Genomic DNA, 6,000 nt, shown 5'->3' with positions numbered 1-6,000 from the left:
TGACACTTGTTAGCATCTGTCTTCTTTATTCTCTCCGTCCTGGTGGACGTGAGGTGGCATCTCATTGTGGTTTTGATTTGCATTTCCCTGAGGTTAATGATGTTGAGCCTCTTTTCATGGGCTCACTGGCCATTTGTATGTCTCTTTGGGTGAAATGTCTCTTCAGACCTTTTGCTCATTTTAAAATTGGGTTATTTGTCTTTTTACTGACTTGTGGGGGTTCTTTGCGTAGTCTAGATATGAGTCCTTTATCAGACACACGATACGTAAAAATTTTCTCCCATGTTTAGTTTTCTTCTTACTTTCTTGTTGGTGTCCTGTGAAGCACAAAGTTTTTAATTCGGATGAGGTCTGATTTATCTACTTCTTTGGTTGCTTGTGGTATCTTGTCTAGGGAACCACCTGCCTAAAAAGATCACAAAGATTTACTTTCATGTTTTCTTTTAAGCATTTTATAGTTTCAGCCCTTATCTTTAGGTACCCGATCCATTTTCAGTTAATTTTCATCTATGGTGTGAGGTAGGGGTCCACCTTCATTTATTATGACTTTTTTTTTTTTTGGTATGTGGCTATTCAGCTGTCTTGTCCCATTCTTTGTGCTTAGTTTGCTAGTCTGTTTCTAACGTTTTACAATAAATGCTTAGCTCATTCAATTTTCAGTCTTTCTTATTTTCTTCTTCTTCTTCTTCTTCTTCTTCTTCTTCTTCTTCTTCTTCTTCTTTTTTAATATTTTATTTTTCTACACCCAACATGGGGCTCGAACTCATAACCCTGAGATCAAGTGTCCTGTGCTCCACCAACCGAGCCAGTCAGGAGCCCCCTTTCTTCTTTTCTAATATAAGCATTTAAAGTTATAGATTTACCTTTAAATACTTTTTGCTTTTTAATCTAGAAAAAAATGAGCAAAATTAAGAATCCAGGAGAGGCTTATTCTGTAGTTTGAAGAACACATTGGCACCCCCCTGTCTGTACCACCCTCTGCCAGGTATACAAACCCACACTGAATAAGCATAGGCCTATAGTAATCTTGAAAGACTATCCAGCTATGGATTTAACAGAGTCGACGTATCCACCTGACAGATATGTATTGAGTGTTTATTGTGCAGCATCAGTATATCAAGTTCCGAGAACAGAGTTGGAAAGTCCTGCCCTTCCAAATCTTACAGACAGCTGAGAAGGAAAAAAAAAAAAGCAATACTGTACGATGGATGCTGGGATAGGAGATGTAATACAGGCTGGAACTGGGAAACAGAAGTAAGATTAGTTTTGAGATTGAGAAAAGTTTTCTGGAGGAGACTGCTTCCTCCAAGAACCGGCAAGATGAATGAGTAGGAGTTCTCCATGTGGACAGGAGCAGAGAGTGTTAGGAAGAGGCCTGGGGTGAGAGATTCAGGATAAAGCTGGAGCCTGGGCGAGTCCCTGAAACTACACAGTGAAAGGCAGACCATAACGGGGAGCTTAGATTTTGTCCTCAAATAGGTGGGGGGGCCGCTGTGTGTTTTAAGTAGGAGTGAGACAATAGCAGGTTCGCCTTTTGAATATTTCACTGTGGCTGCAGAGAATAGCCGAGGGGAGAGAGAGTCAAGACCAGTGGCGGTGAGACCCTCATGGAGGTTTTGGCATTTGCCCAGGCTTGGGTCAGGGAGTGTCCATGGGAATGGAAAGGAGCAAACATTTAGGCCTCGGTGACAAATCAGACGTAGGCTGACCCTCCTGTTTCTGACCCGGGTGAGTGGGCACCATGGCTCATGACAGAGCAGGTCTGGGCAGGAGACACTGAGCTCCGATCAGGGTGGTGGGAGGAGCTTGTGGGCGCCCCTCCCCCTCCTGGCCTCATCTGAGGACTCAGGCATCCTTGGCCCCTCAAGGGAAGGCTGTCTTCACTCACCCTCTACCAGTCTCAGTGCTGGCGCGCTTAGCATCGTCTATTTCCGTTGCTGCTTTCCAGACTTTTCTCTTTTTCCCCCTAACCCTAGCTCTTTTGAGGTTAATGCCATCTGGCTGTACCACTGAGTACTTTATCCCTACTGCCGATGGATCCATTCACCAATGGCTTTGGCTCCTGCTTCCCAGGCTTCCTATCCCACTCTGGCCCTCGTCCTTGGGGACTTAGTTGCCCATGTGGGTGACCTTCCAGTACTCCTGCCTCACCTCCTTGACCGACTCCCTCCTCCCCAGCAGCCAGCCTCTCCCCCATTCACGTCATAAACATATCACAGCCGAATTCTGGATTCCAAGCCACCCACCCTGACCAGCATTTCCTGTCCTTCCAGCTTGCTTGGTTTTAGTGCCTGCACCACACGATTCTTCAACCTCATCAGGATCCTATTATTTGTATCATTTTCCCACTGTCCGTCAGCCCCTTCCAATTTTCACTTCCTTCTCTGCTCGGACAAGGGTCCACCGCTGTGGTCGCGCTCTCTTCACACACCCTCGGCAAACTTGCCCATTTCCATCCCCCTCTGCCCCAACTCACAGAATGCGCCCAGCTGCCAGCCTTCTCCATGTGGGCACCTGAGCAGCGGGGCGTTACCAGAAGCACAGTTACTGAGCCGGACCTCGCGGGTCCACTTTCAGGTCAGGCCCACAAAACGCGTGTGGGCCCTGGGTGCCGAGTCCCACGCCAGCCTTTAGCCTGCCGTGCTCCACCAAGGTGAGCAGTGGGTGCCCAGGTTCAAGTTTCAGCCCTCACCTCTCTCTTCTTCTCAGCAGCATGTGGCCGTGGACCGTTCCTTCCTCCCGGAACATGTCCTCCTATCTCCGGTTTTCTCCTTTTTGTCCACCTGTCAGCCTTCACTGCTGGCTTCTCCCCCTCTACCTGGCCTCAGATGTCTGGGTGCTTCTGGGCTCATTTTTTAGGCTTAAGGAAAAAAATCTTGGGGCTTCTGGGTGGCTCAGTTGGTTGAACGTCTGATTCTTGATTTTGGCTCAGGTCATGATCCCAGGGTCGTGGGATTGAGCCCTGAGTCAGGCTCTGTGCTGAGCAAGGATCCTGGTTGAGATTCTCTCTCTCTCTCCTTCGCCTGCTCCCCTGTTCTCTCTCTCTGTCTCTCAAATAAATAAAATGAAAAAACAAAGAAAAAATGTATCACACTCTCTCTCTAGGAAGCCCAATGCTGCTGTCTCCAAATCTGTATCTGTAGCTTTGTCCTCTTGTCTGAACCCCAGTCTTAGGTATTAATTTGGCATGTCTGCCGGGAGGTCTAAGAAACAGCTAAAACACTTCTGATCCAAATAGATAGTCCCCATACCAAAGCCTGTCTTCCTGCCCCCCTTTTCCAAATCAAGCCAGTCATCCCAGGGTCATAAACCAAGAGCCGTGTTTCCCATGAACCCACAGTCAGTCTGTCAGCAAGCCCTTGCTCTCTTGCTTTCGAGATGTATCTCAGGTCCATTCCGTCCCCCTTCCCACACCTGCTTCGGCATCCCTGCACCCACCCTGGTTCAAGCCACCATCATCTCTTGCCTTCTGATTGGTCTTAGACTTCTGATTGGTCTTCCAGAAAACACTGCTCTTTCCCATAGGCACCAAAGGGAACTTCAGACCACGTGGACTAGATTGCACCCCTCCTAAGGCTTCCACTGCAGCAAGGCTAAAACCCAGACTCTCTGCTGTGGTCGACAAGGCCCTTTGCAAGATGGCACCTGCCTGCCTCCATTTTGTCCCCTCTTCACCCACCCATGAGGACCTGTCTAGTCTTCGGACAAGCTGTGAGCTCTCACCTACCTCGGGGCCTTAGCAGTAGTGGCTTCCTCGGCCTGGAATGCTCCTCCCCAGGATCTTCAAATGGCATCTCCTGTTTGCAATGCAGATCTCAGTCCAAGTATCTTCTGTTGAGAGAGGACTTCCCTGACTACCTTATCTAGTATAGACCCTTTTTCTTGAGTTATTGGCTCACCCTATTTATTTCCATCACAACACTTATTATAATCTGATGCTGAATTGTTTAATATTTGTTTACTTTGTTACTGACTGTCCTCTCTTACTGGATATCAGTGCTATGAGAGTAGGGGCTTGATTTGCCTAGACTACTCCTGGACCCCTCGTCTTAAAAACTAACTTTAGCTCATAGTAGGTGTTCAACAAACACTTGCTAAATAAATGAATACGGAGTTAGACAGGTGAAATTGCCAATATAAGCCTCTGGTGGAAAGATCTGTGCTGGAGATAAAGATTCGGGAATTATTATAAAAAATAAATCTTAATAAGCAAGGTATAGGAGAGAACTTCCTTAATCTGTTAAAAAAAAGATCTACAAAAAAAAAATGCAGCATAAGGCTTAAGAGTGAAACACTGAAACAGTCCCTTTAAGAATGAATAGAGACAAGGGTCCCCACCACCACATCTTCTAGACAACTCTGCTGGAGACCCTAGGCAGCATGGTTAGGCAACAAAGAGAAACAGTGTTTCAAAAGAAATAGAAATGACATTATTTGGACACATTATCTTTGTAGAAAATCAAAATAATCTATAGATAAGTGATTGATTTAGAGTTTAGTGAGGTTTCTAAATTAACATACAAATGTCAGTGGCTTTTTAAAATAATTTTTATAGGGGTACCTGGGTAGCTCAGTCAGTTAAGTGTCTGATTCTTGATTTTGGTTTGGGTCATGATCTCATGAGTTTGAGCCCCGTGTCGGTCTCTGTGCTGACAGTGTGGAGCCTGCTTGGGATTCTCTCTCTCCTTCTCTCTCTCTGCCCCTCCTCTGCTCTCTCTCTCTCTCTCAGTAAATAAATATTAAAACAAAAAAAAGAAAGAAATAAAATAATTTTTTATATATGAGGAAAATGCAGACTATGTCATTATCCTATGTTTACCTCTATATATAAATGAAAACGTCTCATCACAAAACTCACTGTGAGACTGTGAGCACTGAGTTAAAAAAGAGAATACACAATAGACATAGCAAAGCCTGTTATAATACCTTAAAATACCACATGTAACAAGAAAGTCCTACAAATATCCAAGAAGAAAAAAAAAATAGGTCACCTAAAGTGGAACAAGAATCAACAGCATCACTGAATGCTAGAAGACAATGAATCAATACTTTTGTATTTCTGAAGAAAAATAATGATTTTAAACATAAAATTCTATACCCAGCTAAGCTGGCATTAAATTATAGATGTTTAAAACTTTGGCATTTTTGGACATATAAGGACTTGGAAATTTTGCCCTATATATATTCCTCAGAATTATCTGAGAATATGCTCCAGCAAAAGAAAGGAGTAAACAAAAAAGAATTACACTTGAGATCCAGGATGAAGTAGATTGAGCCCAGAAGAGTGGTCAAGGAGAATCCTAGAAGACTTCTATATGGCAGGCATCGCTCAATGCAACAAGCCCAGATGAGGGGGGTAATACAGTCTTCCCGAAGGGAGATTTCTAAGAAAAAGGGCTTGATAGAATAAAGTAACAAGGGGTGGGGTAGGGAAGGGAAGGATATTGATTATAATTAAGATAGCACAAGAAAAATAAGCATAATTAGAAACCCTAGGCCACAAAAAGTCCATGTAAGGAATAAATGTAATTATAGTCCATTATAGTCAATATTCATAAACTCACAACAGTGTAAAAACTATTGATTGATATAACAATCATTGATATAAAAACTGCTCATTGATATAAATTTGATGATTTAATGATATTAGGAGAATAAAGGAATGGAAGATAGCATAAGATAATGAAATCCTCATCAGTTACAGCAAGAATAAATATATGAGGTCTAGACTGGGTAAGTCCAGAGAAAGCACTAAAGCATATTATTATGATTATCATTAGAGAAAGAGAGAGAGTGGGAAAGAGGGAAACAGAGAGGATCTTAGGGAGGGTCCATGCTCGGCATGGAGTCCGAATTGGGGATCATTCCCTCAACCCTGGGATCATGACCTGAGCTGAAATCAAGAGCTGGCCACTGAACCGACCGAGCCACCCAGGCACCCCTAAAGTATATTGTTTAGAATAAATGGAGGTAACTACCAGAAGAAACTGCTAAGAGTGT

This window comes from Felis catus, chromosome E1, assembly GCF_018350175.1.
Source record: "Felis catus isolate Fca126 chromosome E1, F.catus_Fca126_mat1.0, whole genome shotgun sequence".
In the NCBI taxonomy this organism is placed as follows: domain Eukaryota; kingdom Metazoa; phylum Chordata; class Mammalia; order Carnivora; family Felidae; genus Felis; species Felis catus.
The sequence above is the reverse complement of the archived record's forward strand: the minus strand, read 5'-3'. Positions refer to the sequence as shown.